At 36.5% G+C, this 9,832-nt stretch overlaps 1 long non-coding RNA gene across 1 annotated transcript; it reads left to right on the forward strand.

The window, feature by feature from the left end:
• The first annotated feature begins 957 nt into the window (after positions 1–957).
• On the forward strand, positions 958–6,108 carry LOC139713432 (uncharacterized). The gene is made up of 5 exons (XR_011709639.1): positions 958–1,000; positions 3,217–3,360; positions 3,964–4,070; positions 4,488–4,636; positions 5,593–6,108. It is a non-coding gene; the product is annotated as an uncharacterized lncRNA (long non-coding RNA).
• The last annotated feature ends 3,724 nt before the right edge of the window (positions 6,109–9,832 follow it).

The following is a 9,832-nucleotide window of genomic DNA, read 5'->3' on the forward strand; positions in this document are numbered from 1 at the left end:
ATGCATTCAGCTCAATTGACAAAGTGACTGCTTCAAGTAACGGAGGAATGATCGCAGGAGGACACCATATCAGGTGCGAATTAGGAATAAACTAAAACCGATTTTGGAGATGATCTGGGTAACGAAGCCGCTTTAGGCCTACTTTTAACGTAGTCCTGGACCTCCTCGACCTTTCGGAGTTTTGCACGCTGTCATAGTGTAGCTCGTGTGTGTAGGAATCAACGTTGTAATACTCGGTGGCCTATACTAGTAGACCAGCCAAACCTCAAAAAAGGCTCTAGATAAGGATTCGACGGCATTTTTTGTTAATGCTCCGTTCTCATACTGAAAGTCTTGCAAAAATACTAAGGAATAGCGTACGGCCGGATGTCAAGCGTACTTTTGCCGAAAAATGTCATTTTTACCCCAAAATTCAGAAGCATGTCAAAAATCACGATTTTGATTTTTTGCTTGCATTCAATTCATATTTGAAAGATCATGAGTTTCAATTGTCCCTTTTAATGAAATTGCAGTTTAAATGTGTTTCTTTAGCATTTTAAAAGGTTATTTTGTACAGCCATATATGGGGCTCTCAAATGTTTGGGTGTTGTTTTCTCGAAATAATATTCACAGATTAATTAACGTTCTGTAAAGTTTGTTTTTCCAAGCTAATTAGATGATCTTCCAAAAGTAATTTAATGGTTTATAAAACTACAAATGCTTCTTTAATTGAATGTGTCAATATCATTTCTAGTTTTCTTGAAGAAATCTTTACTTTTAATCAAAACTCTGAACTTGCAGGAACTCAGAAAATGCATTTTCCGAGCATTTTCCAGTAGCCCCGCGCAGCTTGTGTGCGCGCGAATACTTAATACGTGTGCGTACGTCTACCACGCACTACCCCGACGATCTAGCTACATTGTGTATACAGGTAAAATCTCTCGCGCGAGAGCTAGAGCTGCATGTTTCGGTCGTTGAGTTGGAAACGTGGTGACTGGAAAAGGGACTATTTCCTTCGAATGTAAGTGACTTAGTAAATAAATACATAGTTCCTTATTGCACTGCATAACGGAACTTAAAAATCTGTTTTAACCTATTAGTTAGATATACAACTTTGATCTGAGACTTGGTTAATATCAAGGTTCAAGCGCTAGTACTACGTTAGGCCGATGTCTTTAATTACTGTATTTCGCACCGATCCCGTTGGCGCGGGCATGCCTACACCAACCCCCGGGCCGCCACCCGACCGTGCCGGCGGTGTTTGTTAGTGGAACAGCGATTATTCCGTAAAGCACGTCTTGACACGGTGCGAAAAGAGGCCTAACAAACATTAGGTCTACGTCTAGATTTAGGTGTCTTGTTAGTTCGATCTAGGTTTGTAATTTATGGCCTCATCACATGCAGTTGGACTGAATCCTCGTCTACTGTTGGGTCTAATCTATCTAACGGTAATACACTCTCTCTAACTGTTAATACTAACGTTAGTGTTAGACATTCTAGCTAGTAGGGGTAGTGTTACTCTAACGACGAATGTTAGTGTTAGTGCTAGAATGTACGGCTACGCCTGTTATTATGCCAAAACAATTCAATCGGGCTAGGCCCTATGACACTAGTAGTATAATCACAATGAACTTAACACCTAACGTTAGCACATTAGCAGTTGTATAACGTGGACAGTACAGGTCCACTACTACTAACGTTACTGCGCTGGTTAGATGTATTTCTATTTGTAGGGCTAGAGCCAGGTCCAGGGCAAGGGGCTGTAGACTATACAGAAGATGTAGATGTAGATCTACCAACGTTTAGAGTCTAATAGTAATATACTAGACCTACAATATAAAATCTAGGGCCGGGGTCTGAAGCATAAATAGCTGGCATCTGGAATTAGGATCTAGGTCTAACCTTAGTCAAGATCTGGGCCACTGATTCTACCTAACGTTAGAGGTTTCTAGTAATCTACTACTCATATCTAGGCAGTTTTGTTGTAAAGACCCAGCTTACTAGGCCTAGCTAGACCTAAGTTTAGGCATCTAGAGGTTCTAAAATCTATGCATAATAATTATACTATATATGCATGGGTGTATGCAAGGGGGGGGGGGGTCGGGAGGGTCGTACGACCCCCCCCCCCCCCCCCAAATTTTCAAAAGGTCCACTTTTTGTAAGAGACATTTTTGGAGGGCTTTTTACCCTATATACAATCAAGAAAAAACAAGTGACCAAGTGGTGTTCCAGCAAATTGTCAAAAACCTCGTAAATTTCGTAAGTTAATTTAATGGCAATGCCATACCTTATTTCTAAGTCGCACTGCCATGCCGAAAAAGTAACTTTTGTATGCACCAAATGGCCCCATTTTAAGATATAAAATTCAAAAACTCCCTACCGTGGGAGGGGGGACACCCCCCTCCCACACCCTCCCCCGGTCGGTCGCTCCGCTCCCTCGCAAAAAAGGTCCAAAAATTTTGATTACGACCCCCCCCGGAAAAAATCCTGGATACACCCCTGATATGTAGGCTAACTTTGATCAAAAAGTTCATGTTAGATCTAACATTAGAAGATCCTAACATTAGCTCTAACGTGAATTATCTAGGCTAATATTAGTCTCTAGAGCAGAGGTCTAAGGTTGATTCCACTCTTTCTGGTATTTGTAGACCTGTGGGTTCAGAAAAAGAGTCTAGGATTTAGGCCGAGGTGTTTTATATAAAAGCGAGTCTACAACCAAGTGATCTTGCCATTCGAATATGCCTGAAAGAGAGAGAGAGAGAGAGAGAGAAAGTGTTCAGTCCTGACTGCCAACCTCTCCTAATCTGTGAATCATTTACATGTACTCTTCTAGTTTACAAATAGATCTAGTCAAAGAGAAACTATTTAGAAATGTCTTTACTCATAAGTACCAAGTTCTTATGTTAATGTCTCAAAGAATAAAGGTTCATTTGAAAAAATGTAAATATTACATTTTTAATGGATCATTTATACCGACTCACTGAAACCTAAATATCTTCTTCTTTTTTAACTTTTTAAAAAGCTAAAAAAAAAAAAAAAATATCATCTTAATGAAAGAGATATATTTTTAGTTATAATTGATTTGCATGGGAAACAAAGAAAATTATGTCAATGTCAAGATGCCTTTTCAAAACAATTAAATTTCAAATTGATTTTATTTTTTGTTCACTATTAGCTTATGCTCTGCTTTAAAGATGAAAAAAAAATTATTTGAGTCATGTTGATTTCTGTTTTCAGCTAGATGTACCAACAAGTGGACAGACTGAGTCTTGTCTTCAAACTTCACCAAAGAGAGAGACATATGCCTATTCTGACTTGCCAAAATCTAATTGTAAAGACTGAGCTCTTTCTACCTGCAACAAATTGCAGAACAACCAGAAGGTAAGAAACGGTAAATGTCTTAAATAGCGGTCTAATTTGAAATATCTTTTAAATACTAACTTACTAAGTGTTTGATTATCAAATGTATCACTTCAGTGCCCAGTTGAAAATAATGCCAAATCTAAATACATTGAGTATCAAATATTCCTATTCCATTTGAATAAATTGTAACAAGCATGTTTTCGCTTTGACAGTTGCATTACAATGCAGTGTACAAATACTTTGCAAACAAAGAGAGGAGAATAATCTTATACACGTGTATCTCCATTTATATAATAAGGGGAGCAAATCTATGATCGGATGTGTATTCTTGTTTTCTTGTAAATTCATTGCATGTTCTATTGTAGAGGATCATATGAAAGAACGGTATTCTATCTACTGAAGATGAGATCATATAAAAATCAAACATAAATGTAATCAAGTAAGATATTATATGTAATGAAATATTTCTCAACCATGTCAATTGGCACAAGTGTTTAATGTGTGCACAAATGAAAATACGTCTGTAGTCAAAGATCAATTAACTTTCCATTGTTATTATGTTGCGTTAAGTATGACGTAAGGGTGATATGCTGTGATGTATTGTTCTTTATATTTATCAAGGTGTCACCAACAAATGGACATGCTGAGTTTGAGATCACATCCACTAGAGTGAGGGGGAGATAGAAAGATGTCTTGACTGCGATGTGAATGCCCTTTCCAGCTCAGAAGTAAGTGTCATCGATTTGAAATTAGGAATATCATCTCATGAATACAAATCGATTTATGCAAGGAAATCATATCCTAATCCACATACAAATGAGAGCATGATACAATCAAATATTTGTGTACAGGAATTACAGGTGTCAAGATGACTTCCATCCTACATAATTCATTTTCAGTAAGATATGGCTTTAGAGCATCAAAGATGATAATAACAATGACATGATTAATGTATTACATGTAAGACAAATTAATGTTGACAGTGACCTGAAGATCCAAAATCTCATACTAAGGGATTCATGAGATCGTGATGATTAATTCTAATTCATGATGAATGTGTTTGTTTATGTTGCAGTATGATTATCCTGTTTCACTCATAAAAATGATAACTTATTTAAGTTTTTGTTAATTGTATTTTCGACCAGAATTAGCACAAAGTGGACAAAATGGACCCTGCAAACCACAGCCAACTACGGACAAGAGAGAGAGAGAGAAAAAAGAAAGAGAGAGATGTCCTGACTACCAACCTCTAATCTGTGCATCCTGCACTCTATTTCGAAAGGAAATGTGGGAGGTAAGCAATAATACATGTACATGTAAAATGTAAACCCCAAATATGTTGGAATATTTTGTCAAGCCTTTGACATCTTGACCAAATTTTTGACTGTCGATCGTTCATTGGGCAGAAAATTAACGCATGTTTTGCTAAATGAATGCAGTACTGCATATGCATGTAGTCAATCACTCCAACAACGAAGATTTACATGAATTAACGCTGATTATTATTTTTTTTTTTAGCCTCTGTCAAAGATGGTTGCAGGAGTTTTTATGTTGTTGCAGTCATCATTCACACGCACATCTGTCCTATTCTCATCTTGCAATAACTTAACATTTACTCAGCAGATCATCTTCAACTTTGGTTTTATACAGAAGAGATGATTACCTGCTGAGCCTTGTACAAGTAGCATTTTAGTTATTGTTGTGATTTTGCTGCTGATTGTAAATTACAGGGAAACCCTGATTTTTATTGACTGTAGAGCATTGCTACCATGACATTATATTTACCTTCGGATGGCAAAGTTACCATAACCTCTAAGCAATTTGACTTTGATTAGTTATGAGGGTATTGATGTGAAAGGTCACAGGGACATTATATGCACGAAAGTGTTGAATGTATCCAGTTGCAGTATCAGGCAAGCACTACCTTGAAATTCTTCTGAATGGAATAAAAAGCTTAATGGAAAGAATTGGATATTTGGATCATGAAAGTTTCCTACATTTTATATTTCATCGTGTACTCACGGTTAAATTGCTACAATTAGGATCTACTGTATAAAATAATATACTTTACAGTTTCAAGGAAACACTACATATAGAGGAAATCAAGTAACCGTATGTCTTTATTAGCCTATATGTCACTGTGTCTTCACCAAAGATTAAAATGCCCATGTCACTTTCCTCATCAAGTAAAGACAGATACACCATTCTTTCTCTCTCTCTCTCTCTCTCTCTCTCTCTGTCTCTCTCCAGAAACAACCCTGCCAGGCTATCCGGTCCGCATCCAGATTCCGTATGAAGGATGTCATCAGAACCTGAACTTACATGTGGAATGCATCCATCTAAACTTCTCAAATATAATCACAATGTGCTTTCAGAACTATTATAGAAGTTGAATATATAAAAGACATGTGTATATATTAGACATTTCTACTAATCCAGATTAAATGCTTCTTTTCTAATCTTTTTTTTTTCTTTTTTTCCCTTAGTGATGAAGTAAAACAAGACCTGATATCAAAATGTGCACAACACTACTTGGCAAAGAGCATTTACAATATGATTTGATGTAGATCTACTTCCAATGTTGATGGCAGCATTAAAGGGATGAGGGATGGCCTACTTTTGGTTGAGATGGGGGCTGATATGGAGATTTTGTAAAATAATGAGAACCCTGTTACGAAATATTAAAGAGTAAACAATACCAAGAGGAATTCCAAATTTATTTGTTAAAAATTGGTTTTGAAAAGGCTGAGATGTACAAAAACAAAGAGGTCCTAATAAAGGTGGCACCCATTTCTAATTATTATCATTCTGTGTCACTTTTTAAAAAAATTTCTCGGCCGTTTCAAAACCAAGAACTTTAATCAAACAAACTTCAAATTATTCTAAGAATTTGATGCTCTTTCATATTTCATAAGTTGTTTTTATTTGCTTGCAAAAAGTTAAAGTCTGAATCTCCATCTCAACCAAAACTATACCATGCCTTTGAGACTCACAGTTACAAGCCGCATACTAGTAGTTCATGGAAATTGATCCTGTTATTTCCTTTGAAGCCCAAACGCCAACATTTTAATCCTGTCAGATTGGAATGTCTTTTGTTTTTGTTTTTATGGGGGGGGGGGCAGCAAAAGGGAAGTGAACTTTGCCTTTCTTCATCAGATGGAGGAAAATATGTGACATGTTAGTCAGAAAAAAAAAACTGCACGTTGAAGTGCTTAAAAAGAGAAAATTTCACAAAGTAACAGTTGGTGAATCTGAAGGGAAATAGCATAGAGCATGTTTTTTCTTTTCTAGTTTAAGATATAAAAGAATAGTATGTAGCTTAAAGGAACGAACATAAGTAAAATGTTTCAATCCAAACGCCAAGTACAAGAAGTAGTGAAAAGAAAATGTACTGGTCAAGATGTATGTTTTGCCAGGTTTTCTTTCACATGTGCCATAATTGTCATGATGTTGGTAATACTGTAATATATGTTAGCTATTCAGGGCCCCAGCAATGTATTCTGGTACTTGGAATGAGGGAAAGTATTAGAGGGAAATACCGGTACCATGCATTTTGGAGAGGTGATTTTTTTTTCTTCATTGAGAGACGAGTATTCAGTACAGATACCTTATCACACTGGTCTGCAGAACACAAAAATAATATCAGACTAAAAGTAGATTTTTAAAAATTTGGCAGTCACCATTCTAATTTAGTTGTACATTGACGAAAGTTCAATGCAACAGCGTACAGTCATAATTAGCTAGGATATGTAACCACAAATTTTTAAAAAGATAGAGATATTGAAATATTGCTTAAAGAGAACATTTTGTTTTTCTAACTGGTGTAACGTTTGTGATGCTGGACACATTATAGTATATGTCACATTAAAAAAAAATTGAGGCTGTCAATGCAGTTAATGTAGTCAGCGCAATTTGTATTGTTTTTCAAACTCTTTTGATGTATATCACAGAGATTTGTTCATGAAAGACATTTTCACTGAGGACTCATTCTTTTCTAAAGCTTTTAATCATTTAAGAAGATTGCTTTCAGATGGATTTTTTTGTTTGTTTTTAGATGTCCACAAATGGAGACTGAGGTTCTTTACCTTTCAAAACGAAATACTGTTGAAGAGAAATAATTATATATATTTTGCAGGATTCAAGCATGTTCTTACTGTGTATGGTATTCTAATCAGCATTTTGGTAACCAGCAACATAGATGTCAAGTGCTGCTATTCTAGTAAATGTACGCTAATGGCAAATCATTGCTTTAAAAAAGAGAAATTGCCTCGTTTACTGTTTACTGTATTTCATTCGTGAACGCTGTTTGAGACGGTGGTTGCGGGCGTGTGCACATTGTGTAGTACGTTTTGTTGGTTGACTGGGAATTTAGAGTGTTGGTGATAACTGAAATGATTTTTTTTTTTCACAAATTTGTGATAATATAGAAAAAAAAATCGAATTGCAAACAAACAAGTTGTTACATGTCTGCTCCAAGGACATAGAACTTGGCCAAGGATTAATATAATCTGCAATATAGACTCGATGATATAACCGACTTAATGATGGGAAGGGGAAATAAAGCTGTTATTGCATTGTACGCATTTCAATTCTACTTCCTTTTCGCTTCTTATTTTCTCTTTTGAGGGTGATGTTTGCCTTACTTTTTCACACAAATCCGGGATACATAATAACATTTTTATGTCGCCGACTAAGTGTGCGTTCCAAACAACGTTCATGTCAACAATCAACCATCATAAAAGAAACATTTAGTATAAGTCTTCTGCGGGAGAATAAATCAAAATAAAATGCAAACACCTCGCCTTAGAACATTACAAAAGTAAAAGCGATTTCGTGCCTATCCCTTGCAGGGCTCCGTTTCAGGGCCTGAGAATGCAAACTATATAGCATTACGAATTCCAAAGCATTCTCGGGGGAAGGGGTGAGTATGCAGGATGGGAGATTTGGTATCGTAATTTTTCCCAGTAACATGTGATTTGTTATCACGGTTTCCATGACAACCATTTCCGAACATAGTAAACAATTTTATATAACTCTTAGGTTTCATTGTTAAACATAGATTAGTTAGATTGACACATTTTTCACACAAACACAAAATGTTTCAACACTTTCGTACGTTTTACAATTATGAATATTTGAAATTTTCAGGGAGTGACCTAATGATGATCAGTTGCCATGGTAACAACACTACTGATTTTATTTTTTTTTTGGGGGGGGGGGGTGGGGGGGTGGGGGGGGGTGGGGAAGAAGCACCTTTCAGTCATATCAAGGTGCCACAAAGGGTTTTGCAGTCAGCTATCCAACCTGTCCATTGACTTCGCCAACTATGTAAGATAAATACCTACACGCACTATACCATGTACAATATATATGGGCTTACGCTATACATTCGATTTTTCATTCAAAATGCGCGTCCGGTAAAAATACATCGTCCCATTTAGGATAACATAAAACGAGTTATCTTTCGCCTTATCTTGTAATTTCTTTGCTGCATAAGATATCAGAATATATATTATATTTCGGAATAATAAAAACTTTTGAATAGATTGATTTAGGTAGTTTAAAAAAACTTTGAAATATTGGTAGATTTTACAAAGTACAATTTTGAGTAAATCAAGTTTTTATGTTTCATTGTGCCATATATGTGCGTGTAAAAATTCTACATTCAAATGCATATTAGTCAGGTTCTAAACTTGAAATGGAAGATAACACATTTCTAGTTTGAAAGGTACTTATCAACCATTACTTATTTCGGTAAAAAAATAAAAATCGTGATTTTTTACATTCTTTCAAATTTTGTGCTAAAAAAGACATTTTTCGGCAAAAACGCGCTTGACATCCGGCCGTACGCTAAGCTTGAGTATTTTTGCAAGACTTTCAGCTGGAAAACTTAGCATTAACAAATTTTGCCGTCCAAAGTAAAAAAAAATCGTCTTGGCTGGCCTACTATACAGTATACAGCGCAGCGGTGTCGTTCGCTACGCGCTGCACGCACTGCTGCTGCACTGCTACGGCCAACAAATCGTTCAGGAAACCTGCACATTTTTCCAAAAGGGAACCGTCATCACTCTAGTAAAATGCTCGAGAGGGATATAAAACAAATATCGACTGCTTTCTTTCGGGCCATGGTAAAACTATTTGACCTCGGTGATTTCTCAACAGTGCTATGTCCCTCGACTTCGTCTCGGGACATAGCACTGTTGAGAAATCACCTCGGTGCAAATAGTTTTACCATCTCCCTCTGCAGCAGTCGATATTTGTATACTATCCCTTGTTAAAAGTGTAACCTTCGAAGATGCATATAGTGTCTTGCTTGTACTGAATAGGTTTGCCGGAAAAGCTGTAATCCGCTCTATATGTCCCCCTTCTCTCTCTCTCTCTCTCTCTCTCTCTCTTTAACTAACGCTATGCAGAGTGGATATTGTAGAAATCAAGAGCGACAACCATACATGGGTAACTCTATACGAATAGGGCTGAACAGATAGTTGCA

Source organism: Diadema antillarum, unplaced genomic scaffold, assembly GCF_040938485.1.
Source record: "Diadema antillarum isolate AM-2024a unplaced genomic scaffold, OU_Dant_1.0 seq00001962_RagTag, whole genome shotgun sequence".
Taxonomy (NCBI): Eukaryota; Metazoa; Echinodermata; class Echinoidea; order Diadematoida; family Diadematidae; genus Diadema; species Diadema antillarum.